The sequence below is a fragment of the Carica papaya genome, chromosome 9 (genome assembly GCF_054855325.1).
Source record: "Carica papaya isolate Zhongbai chromosome 9, ASM5485532v1, whole genome shotgun sequence".
NCBI classification, from domain to species: Eukaryota; Viridiplantae; Streptophyta; class Magnoliopsida; order Brassicales; family Caricaceae; genus Carica; species Carica papaya.
Window position 1 is genome coordinate 14,244,740 of NC_142317.1, and position 12,354 is coordinate 14,257,093.

The window sequence follows — 12,354 nt, forward strand, 5'->3', positions numbered from 1 at the left end:
ATTATAATACACACATCTATATATAAACGTTTAGTTCAGTTTATATATAATATATATTTTATTTTATTGTTATTATTATTATTATATTTTTTAATTTATTTAAAGTTATAACAATTAAAGTAATAGAATTATAATATTCTTACAAAATACCATTATTAAAAATACCTCTTTCATTAAAATTTTAAAGTCCTCATATCCATTCGGAATTTGATTTTGAACATCCCCATGGCCAAATCGGAGCAAAAAAAATAGTGGATGAGCCGAAAATCGCGGGCAAAGCCCGACGCCCTCTATGTAACGACTCCATAAATTTAAAAGAAAATGTATATAAAGAATATGAGTGCGGAAGCGAAATAAAAGGTTCGAATTAATATCCTTTACACAATAACTTAAACGTACTAATAATATCAAAAAATAAGTCATCTAAAGAAAATACTAGAAATGAAAGACTATAAGGAAACTAATAAACATCTAGGCATCTACTCGCCGTCTTCTTGTGGATCGGGCTCGGGAACCAAGTCCTCCTGATCTGAAATGGTTAAGTAAAGAATGAGATACACTAATCCAGTAAAGACATCACACTATATCACTGTCACAGAAGTAAAGACTGGTAGAAAATAAAAAACAACCAATGGAGCACAAATTTTGAATGGATTCATTTATCAATAATCAAACCATGTACCGTCCACTAACCTCAGTGGGATTTATAAAAACAGCCTATGGAAACAATAACATCATAGATTTCATGAATTTATACATAATCTGTAACATAGCACATGTCATACTTTTATATTTTAATCATCAAACAACAGTTGCTCCATTTTCATCAGCCTACTAGTATCCATGGGGATCCATTGGGGTCCTCGCTACACGTGAACCCTTCCCTTAACAAACTTAATTTCTAGGGCCGTCCTCATACCCCGTCCGGTATGAGCGCCAAAACATTTAAAGTCTCTATACCCCGTCCGGTATGAGCCAACATTCCTGATAGGGTTCCCTATGGACCCAGTCCGTCCACCATCTCCCAGGATATCTAGTGAGGCTATCAACTTATCCATTCATCAATTCACACATCTTTCCTATTTTTTTCTTAGTTTCCTGTTTCTCACATAAACATGAATACTAAAGCAATCAACGAGCATCCAATAAGGCAAGCATATCATTAGATTCACAAAGTCAGGCTGGAATGAAGTAAGCAATGATTCATGCATTTAAAAAATTATATAATAATTAAATCAGAATATCATACTGCATTTAGACTTTAAAATAAATCAAACAGGAATTGACAGAGAAATATGTCCGGTTCGGACTCCATTAGCAATCGTAATAAATTATGCATATGCATTTAATTTATACAAATGCAGTTTTATCACTTATTAAACTTTAATCCCGTGATAGGAAATAGGGTGAGCAGTCCTTACTTAATTCAACGTTGAAAATCGAATTTTCACTGCGCCTACGGGCAATCCCTGGATTCTTTAAATTTTTTTTCGGGAATTGAAACGCACTTACGGTACCTACACATGTCCCAAATAACTCAAAAATCATACCTAAGGCCTATTCGGCCAATTTCAGAATTCTGGCACAACGGCTCCGTCGTGCTCCGGCGACGGTGCGGCGGCGATCCGCCTCAGGTTAGCTGTTTTCAGCCGTATTCAGCCAAACTTGCATTGGTTCTTGTGAGAAAACACCCCTAGGGCCCTCGGTGGGCCGAAAAAATATCAAAAATTGAAACTTACCGGCAGCGGGGCTCTCCGGTGCGGCAGCTCCTTTGGCTAGAGTCACGATTTGGTATTTTGTTTCGGTCAACCTGTTGAGGAGGGAACGGTGGTCACAATGGTGAAAAAATTACATCGAACAAAATTCGGAAAGGGCCTCATCGGAAGCAAAAATTGAGACAACCCGTGGCGACGTCGCTAGACTTCGGCGACATTTTTCGGTCAATTGGCCAGTGTTTTGGCTCTGATTTGGCCACAGGTGGATTTAGAATCGAATTCTGAGCCAAGGGAAGAATTTTTACCTCGTTTACCGGCCGAAAAGTGCTTCGGTGCGACGGTGGGTGGCGACGGTCGGCTCCCCGGCGGCTGGGCTATCTACTCCGGCGAGAGCTCTGGCAGCTAGAGTTAAGGTTTGGATGTGGATGAGATTATTTATAACCTTCTGCTTTTAATCTGAGCCGTCTATCACGATTTAATCTGGACCATCCGATCGCGACTCAAACAGAAATGAATCTGGGCCGTTCATCGCAATGCAATCTGAGCCGTCTGTGCGCGTGCAATCTGGACCGTCCATGCGCATTTTTTATTTGGGCCGCCTGTGCGCGCGGGAACGGATCTCAGCCATTCGATTGCGCGCACGCGGATCACCCACATGGCTCCCTTCCGTGTGACCTCCCGCGTCAGCGTCTCTGCAACGCGGCGCGTTCTGGTTGGCCGAGGCTGTTGACCGGGAAGCTGACGTGGTGTAATTTTTTTAAATTGTATTTTGACCCTCGGTTTTCAAATTTTCTTCCAAAAATACTCCCATAACCCAAATTTTCACCCTTTTTTTTTAAATTATTTTCAATTAAATCCCTAAAATTTTTTTTCCCGTCCGGTAATGAACACTAAATATACTACCGCCTCGATACTTCGTTCAGTATAAGGGTGAGCTATACTTCCCAACTCTTTCCAGAATGAGACTTCTTAGTCCTGTTCGACTAAGGTAATATTTACGGTAGGGTTCTCCCTATGTACCGGGTCCGTCCATTATTTTCCAGGGTACCCAGTAAGCTTTTCGTATATGAGTTCGCATCATCAATCAATCACCAATTACATACCAACATCTCATTTCATAATTACAAATCAATAGAATAACATTTAATCAGATAGTAAAAATTTATACTTTAACAAATAAAAAATATAATTAGGACATTTATTTTAAAATAATTAACATATGAAAAGAACGGTTGGGCGATCAACAAATGAAAAGCAATTAAACTTATGAATTAAAGTATATGCGTTAAGCAACAATAACAGTCTAGCAACCAATGAACAATATAGATAATGTAAGTAATTTTGTACTGATCAATTCTGGCTCCGCTAATGACTTGTAATTTTAGAATTTTTCTACATTTCTCAAAATACAATATTATTGATTATTAAGCTTTACTCTACTATAACGGAGGAAAGAGTGAGAGATTCTTACCGTGAATCGGTGTTCGAAATATTGTACTTTTCACTGCGCTTCATGGCGGTCTCTGAATTTTTAAAATTTTTCATGCAGAAATTAAAATACTCGTCATGTATCTAAAATATCTCAAAAAGTCAAAATAGACATTTTAAAGTTTTATGACCAATTTAGGGTTCTGACATGTGGTGTCGCGATGCTTCGGCGCCAGCTCCACCGCCTGCGGTGGCGGTTCCTCTCGACCTGGCTATTTTTGGCTGGTTTAGGCTAATTTTGGTTGGTTTTGCGTGGAAACCTATGAAAAACCAAGTTAGGGGGCCTCTGTTTGCCGGAAAAGGCAAAAATCGAAACCCTACCAGCATAAGGGTCTCCTGGTACGACAGCTCCGCCGTTCCTCCTTTGCGGTTGGGGTGTTTCTTCGGCTAACCTGTATCAGAACTAAACGAGAAACACAACGGTCAAAAATTATGAAAAACGAAAATTAGGAAGGGGCTCATCGGAAGGGATTTTGAATTTCAGCCGTGATGGCTTAGCCGAGCTTCGCTCGTGTTTTTCGGCTCACCCATCGGCCTTTCCACCCTGATGCTGGTATAGGGAGATTTGAGATTAAATTTCGAGTGGAGGAGAGAAAAATCTTACCTTTTCGGCATCAATGGTAGCTCCGGTGCGGCAACAACGGTGGCTGGTCTCCTTCTCCGGCGTCTGGTTCACTTCCCGGCCACCCTTCTTCTTCTTCTCCAGTCACCCCTCTGTCAGCTAGGGTTTGGTTCCCTACGAAGAGGAGTTTAAATACTCCTCTTCATTTGATCCAGGCCATCCATTCGAGTCGACGTGGAGAGAAGAGAACCGTTAGATCATTACCTGTTTAGGCTAATCACATGTGCGAATCAGGGTCATCCATCATGATCAATCCTATTCGTTTGATTACGTTTGAAGAGGAAATAAATTGGGACCGTTCGTGCGGGGGGCATGCAAACCGGACCGTTGGATAGCCCAGGGACGCAGATTGCCCACGTGGCCTCCTGCGTGGAAACAATGTCAGCGTGTCCGCCATACGATGCGTTCTGACTCCTTGTTGCTGCTGTCGTGGTCGTCCCACATGGTCAGATTTTTTATTTTTACGATTTTACCCCTTATTTTGAATTTTTCTTTCAAAAGCACCCCATTCACAATTTCTCCTTTTTTTTCTAAAATTATTTTCAATTTCATCCATAAATTCATTTTTCTAAAAACTTTTACAAAATTAAAATAGAATAAAAATTAAATTATTTTATTAATTGTAAAATTATCCCTGGCCAAATTTTCGGGCCCGGGTGTTACAACTCTCATCCTCTTTAGAAGAAATTTGGTCCCTCAAATTTGCCGCTCTCTCACTAGTCAAACAATTGGGTGTACTGGGCTTTGAAATTCGATTCTAGCTCTTAAGTGGCCTTGACCTTTCCGTGATTCTACCATAAGACCTTGGCCAAGAAAATTTCTCTGCTGCGAAATACTCTACTCTTCCGGTCCAAAATATCTGCCGGTACCTTCTCTTAGGATAGATCCTCCTGGAATGAAAGTGGCTCGTGAGATAGGATATGTGCGAAGTCTGGGTTATACTTACATAACATAGATACACGAAACACCTTATAGACTCTGGATAGCTCTTAAGGTAGTGCTAGTCTGTAGGTGGACGCAATCCTGTCCAAGATCTCAAACAGTCTAATGAACTGAAGATTTAATTTTATCCTATTACCAAACCTGCTAATACCCTTGAAGAGGGTGACCTTAAGAAACACCCAATCGACCTTATCAAATTTTAAATCTCTTTTTCTGGTATCTATATAACTCTTTTGTCTACTTTTAGCTATTTGAATGTTCTTCTTGATTTTAACTATTTTAGCTGTGGTCTCATCTACAAGATCTGTGACAAATAATTTTCTATCACCCACATCTTCCCAATGGATCGACGATCTATAGGGTCGGCCATACAATGCTTTATACGCGGACTATGCTGATAATTATTTGGTAACAGTTATTATAGACAAACTCTATTAAGGATAGGTGATTATCCTAATGTCCTCCAAAGTCCAGAACACAAACTCTGAGCATATCCTCCAGTGTACAAATTATTCGTTCTGATTGTTCATCTATTTGAGGGTGAAAGTTATGCTGATGGACAGTTTGGTCCTCATTGCTTGCTGAAAACTAGACCAAAATTGAGAGCTGAACTTGGGAACTCTGTCGGACATCACTGTCATTGGAACTCCATGTAACATGACTATCTCCCATATATAAATTCTTGCTAGCTTGTCTAAGGGGTTTGTCATTTTAATGGCCAAGAAATGAGAGGACTTGGTGAGCGGTCAATAATTACCCAGATGACATCATTTTTCGAGCATGCCTTAGACAACTTTGTTACAAAATTCATGGTGGTATATTCTCATTTTCACTATGGGATCGGTAATGGTTGAAGTAGCTCACTTGAGCGTTGATGCTCTACTTTAATCTGTTGACATACGAGGCACTTGGAGAGGAAATTGAAAATTTCTGTTTTCATCTTGCTCCACCAAAATCTGGGTTGCATATTTTAATATATCTTAATACTTTCGGGATGTATGGTGAACTTTGAGTTATGAGCCACTATCATAATATCTCTTTTTAATTCACTATCATCTGGGATACACACCTTGTCCTGCAACCTTAGTAAACCATCGGTAAAGACTCAGAATTCTGGATTTACCCTCTGTTCTGTATCATTCCTAAGAGATGCTAGGGTGTAATCAATCAATTGAGTTTTCTTTATTCTCTGAATCAGTTCAGGTTGGATAGTTAGATTGACTAGATATATAATCTTTTTCAAGTCCTGAAACCATATTTGTTGCACAACCCCTATTACCTTGCATTCAGAAATCATTAAGCGGCCAATATATTTGCACCTTTTTTGTTGAGCGCGTCAGTTACCACACTGTCTTTACTCAGGTGATATAAAATCTTACAATCATAGTCCTTGAGAAGTTCTATCCAATACCTTTGACGCATATTGAGATCCTTCTAAGTGAATATATGCTTTAAGCTCTTGTGATCTGTATAAATCTCAAAAGTCTTCTCATATAAGTAGTTGCACAAGTTCTTCAAGGCGTGAATAATGGCAGCAAGTTCTAAGTAGTAGGTGGGATAATTTTTTTCATGACTTTTCAACTGCCTGAACCCATAGGCTATGACCTTTCCATGCTGCATTAGAACACAGCACAACCCTAGGTAGGAAGCATCGCTATACATTGTGTATCCACATGTCCCACTCGGTAGACCCAAAACTGGTGCGGTAGTCAACTACTTCTTGAGTTCTATAAAACTCCTTTCATAATTCTCATTCCACTCAAGTTTAACGTTCTTCTTTGTAAACCGGGTCAAGAGAGAAGCTAGGCTAGAAAACTCTTCCATAAACCTGCGGTAATAACCTGTTATTCCCAAAAAGTTACAAATATCCTTAAGCGAAGTCAATTTTTTTCAACCTAGTACTACTTCAACCTTCTCGAGATTCATTGATACCCCCATTTTTGATGTTATGTGCCCTAGGAAGGTAGTCTTCTCAAATCAGAACCCACACTTGCTCAATTTTCAATATAGCTTCTTTTTCTTAAAAACCTGTAAAACCTGAGTTAGGTATTGAGCGTGTTCCTCTCTATTTTTTGAATAGACTAGGATATCATCAATAAATATTATGACAAACTGATCTGGGAACTGCTTGAAAACCCTGTTTATCAAGTTTATAAAAATAGCTGGCATATTGGTTAGTCCAAATGGCATAACCAAGAACTCATAGTATCCGTACTTGGTTCTGAAGGATGTGTTGGGAATGTCCTATGTCCTGATCTTTACCTAATGATACCTCGAATGCAAGTCAATCTTGGAGAAAACCTAAACACCTTGTAACTAATCGAAAAGATCATCGATCCTTGGGCCCCCCTTGTTTTTTATTATGAATTTGTTCAACCCCCTATAGTTAATACACAACCTCAGGGACCCATCTCATTTTCTTGCAAACATGACTTCAGCACCTCAAAGAGATACACTGTGCTGAATGAATCCACTATCCTGTAATTTTTTGATTTGTCTCCTCAGTTCTTCCATCTCTACACGACTCATGCAGTAAGGGACAACTGAGATAGGCTGGGTTTCGGGCTGAAGATCTATGGTAAATTCGACTTCCTTATCTACTGACAGTCTGGGTATTTCGTCAGAAAATACATCCGAAAATTTTTGGACCACAGGGATCTCTTGAATACAAATTTTTTTCTTAGGTTTGCCTGATGTAGAAAAGAACAACCGAGTTAAAGTGTCATATAAACAATGCGATTGCCATGATAAAATAATATCTAAAACTTTTATTAATTTGTGAATGACTCTTTATTAGGAAGATTGAAAACAAGCTTCTTATGAAAACAATCTATAGTGGCATGATATACCACTAACCAATTCATCTCCATAATTACATCAAAATCCCCCGTGTCTATTTCCATCAGGTCTACACTCAATTTACTAAATACTATTTCTACAATACAAGCTTTGTATATGATCTTCCCTAGTAGTGTTCTATTCCTAAGAGTAGACACAAACAGTACAGAATCAAGATTTTCAGGTAACACATTCAAATAATTTACAAAAATATGTGAGACAAAAGAATGTGAAGCACTAGTATTAGTCAAAACATGTGCAAGGTAATTACAAACAGTGTACGTAACCTATATCATGTTCGAGTTAGCTTCAGCATTATTAGATGATTGTGTAAGCTCTAGCCTAGATGAGAGGTCTACCTTGATTTTGATTTCACGGGCACTCTCTCGCATAGTGCTTAACACTTCCACAAATGCGACAGATATTGTTGAGGTAGTAGCAGGGTCGGTCTCCATGATCCTTGCCACAGTGCTGGCAAATCCTATCATGTCTTGTTGCTGGAGCCTGAGTAGGAGCTTGAGTCACAAGCCTAGGTCTCTTGTTATACTGAGTCGGTACAATAGGTGTTGCTATACGGTGTGGGACTAGGGGTCTGAAATTTTTAACTGCTGGAGAAAAAATGCGAAGATTCCACTCTATTAGCTGTGCCTTGGCCAGAACTGCTGAGTAGGTGCTGAGCTCGAATACATAGAGTTGTTGTCTGATCTTAGGATGAAGGTCCCACTCAAACTTTTTTTTCTTTCTGCCTTCATCCATCATACTCTAAGGAGAATACCAACACAACTCTAGGAACTTCTGGACATACTTAGACACTGTTATCTCACCTTGGACTAGGTGTTCAAACTCTATTTCCTTTAATTTCCAAAAATGCTCTAGTAGGTACTTTACATTGAAAGCTATCAAGGACTGTTCCCAAGTGACTGGAATAGGCAAGGTAGTCTATTTCAGTTGCCACCAGCGGCCTGCCTCACCCACGAGCATGTAGATGACAAGTGCAATCTTCTATTCAAGAACCACCCCAAGAGTTACGAAAGTCTTCTCTGTCTCAGCTAACCAATACTCGACCTCTTTGAAGGAGGATGTCACTGTAAAAGTAGATGAGTTTCATCTCTTATACCTCTCAATGTAACCTAGGTCCATCATGGGTGGAATTGGGTCCCGTTGAAGAGGGACTGTGTTATGATGGTGGGGGCACCAGATTGTAATGCAGCGGTGCTGGATGATATGGTGAAAGAGCAAGATTATATCGGGATGGCACTGGATCTTCTTGTTACAGGGGTGGCTCATACAATGGCAGTAGGGGAGGATCAGACAGCTCCCTCATCTCTTCCTAGGCTGTTGGGAGGAGATAAGTCTCTCCAACACCTCAAAGAGTCGATCGACATCCCTTTGAGGCGACCTATCGCGGGCTACTAAGTTTAGTGGGGGTCTTCCTCTCCTAATATCCTTGTACTTGCATTTCACAAGAAAAGATTAAGTGTCGGGTTGTATTTTAGTGTTTTAAATATCTGTGTAAGGAATATTTTTAAGGAATGCAACTCTGATACCAACTGTAAAAGCCCAAAGCTTAAGGTAATGAAAATATTGAATTATATCAATTTTAAGCGACAACAATTTAGAATTTATGATTTTTATTTCTTACACAGTAAATCATGATGCCTAATAGGGATACAGAAATGTCCTTTTATAGTAGCAGTTCATAGTGATGGGATAGATAGTTCAAACAAAACGAAATAAAAATCCTATAGGTTAACCTCCGCTGGGCAACTCTGATGAGGTCTAGGGGGTAACTTACCCTCCTACTGTTCAGGATCTGGATCTGGATCTTCTTGATATTAAATTATTAAATAGGAGAATGAGCTACACTAATCCAGTAAGAATATCACACTTATTATCGATTACGAAAAACCAAAAGTTGGTAAAAAAAATTCATAAAACAACCAATGAAACCATTTTTTTTTCTTAAATAAATTCATTTAACATAAAAGTCTTACTTTATACTTACCCTTATGAGTTTTTAAAACTGACCTATGAGGATAATAATTCGAATATCATTTATGTTACACATTTACATGAATAATAAATAGTAAACTTACCTCCTTACATGCCTACCAATATCCTTGGGGGTCCATAGGGATGCCCCCTTTACGCGTGAACCCAATATCCAATTTGTTAATTGACTGGCTGTCCCTATAACCCATCCGATAATGGGCATAAAACATACTACTGCCTCAATACTCCGTCCAGTAAGAGGATGAGCTATACCTCCTAACCCTTTCCGATATGAGACTTTTCAGTCCCGTTCGACTGAGGTAATGTCCACGGTAGGGTTCTCCCTATGTACCGGTTCCCTTCACCATTTCCTAAGGTACCCAGTAAGCCTTTCATACTTGGGTTCGCATCATCAACCAATCACCAATTACATACCAACATCTCATTTCATAATTGTAAATCAATAGAACATAATTTAAGCAGACAATAAAAAATTATACTTTAACAAATAAGAAACGTAATTAGGGTATTTTTTTCAAAATAGTCAACAAATGAAAATAACGATTTGGTAATCAATGAAAGAGAAGCAACTAAATCTATGAATTAAAGTATATGCGGTAAGCAACAATAACAATCTAGCAACTAATGAACAGTATAGATAAAGTAAACAATTTCGTACTTATCAATTTCGGCTCCACTAGTGAGTGTAATTTTTACAAAACACAACATTATTGATTATTGAGTTTCAATCTACCATAATAAGAAAAAGAATGAGGGATTTGTACCCTAGATTGGTATTTGAAACACTGTACTTTTCACTATGCCTCCTAACGGTTCTCAGATTTTTTAGATTTTTCATGCAGAAATTAAAATACCCGTCACATATCCAAAAATATCTCAAAAAGAAAAAATAGGTGTTTTAAAACTTTCTCGGCCGATTTAGGGTTTTGGCACAGCGGTGGCACCCTGCTCCGGTGCTGGCTCCGTCGTCCACCGTGGTGGTTCCTCTCAACCTGGCCATTTTCAACTGGTTCACGCAAGTTTTGGCCGATTTTGCATAGAAACCTGTAAAAAAAACCAAGTTAGAGGGCCTCTATTAGCTTAAAAAGGCAAAAACTGAAACCCTCCAACTTGGTTTTTTACAGGTTTCTATGCAAAATTGGCCAAAACTTGCGTGAACCGGTTGAAAATGGCCAGGTTGAGAGGAACCACCACAGTGGACGACGGAGCCGGCACCGAAGCACGGTGCCACCGCTGTACCGAAACCCTAAATTGGCATCTGTTAGCTGAAAAAGGCAAAAACTAAAACCCTACCGGCGAAAGAATCTCCTAGTGTGGCATCTCCACCATTTCTCCTTTGCAGTCAGGGTGTTTCTTCGATTAACCTGCATCAGAACGAAATGAGGAACACAACAGTCAAAAAATCATGGAAAACGAGAATCGAGAAAGGGCTCATTGGAGGGGATTTTGAATTTTGGCCGTGGCGGCTCGAACGAGCATCGCTCGTATTTTCTAGCTCACCTTTCGACCTTTTAGCTCTGATATAGGCATAGGAAGATTCATGATTAAATTTTGAGCAGAGGGGAGGAAAATCTTACCTTTTTGGTGTCGGTGGTGGCTTCGGTGCGGCGGTGATGGTGGTCGATCTCATTCTCCGACGTCTAGTTCACTTCCCGACCACACTTTTTCTTCTTCTCCGGTCACCCCTCTGTTGGCTAAGGTTTTGGTTCTCTGTGAAGAGGAGTTTAAATACTTCTTTTCTCTCGATCTAGGCCGTTCGTTCGAGTCGACGTGGACTAAGGAGAATCGTCCGATCGTTGCCTATTTAGGCCGATCACGTGTGTAAATCAGGACCATCCATCATGATCAATCCCATTCATCCGATTGTGTCTGAAGTGGAAATAGATCCGGGCAGTTCGTGTGCGTGGGATGCAATCTGGACCGTTGGATTACCCAGACTGTGGATCGTTCGCGTGGCTTCTGCTTGGAAACGATGTTAGTGTGTCCACCACGCGACCATTCTGACTCGCCGTTGCTGCTGACATAGCCGTCCCACTTGGCCAGATTTTTCATTTTTGTGATTTTACCCTATGTTTTAAAATTTTTTTTTCAAAAGCACCCATCATTATTCATAGTTTTTTCTATTTTTCTAAAATTATTTTCAATTTCGTCTCTAAATCCATTTTTCTCGAAAATTTCACAAAATTAAAATAGAATAAAAATTAAATTATTTTAATATGTTATTTTATTAATTGTAAAATTATTCCTGATCAAATTTCTAGACCCGGGTGTTACAATCTGTCTGCGCTAGGTACAAAGATCAGAGCCATCCTCTCTCTTCCTAACTCAATCAAGCAAATTTCTCCTTCGTCAAGCCTTGTTTCTTCTCCAAAATCTCTGTTTATGGCATTCCTTTCTCCACCGGCGCTATTCATTCACTTCCTTCCAAGAACTTCCTCCTCACTGGTTTAGTATCCCTTTAGATTTCATAATCAATGTAGAGACACTAGAAACTTGTTCCCGGCCATTTGTCATTTCAACCATTGACATTGATTTTAGATAAAACATGCTAGGGAGCCACCCGCAGTAGATGATGACCAAAAAAAGAAGTAAAAGACAAAAAAAAGGGAATATGAAAATTAAGTTCCAATTTCTTGGATCTCTTTTCAATTTATGTTTTAGTTTTTCTCCTCTTACATCAGCAAGAACTACATGATTTTGAGCTTTTCTATATTTGCAACTTGAGAAAAGTTTAAA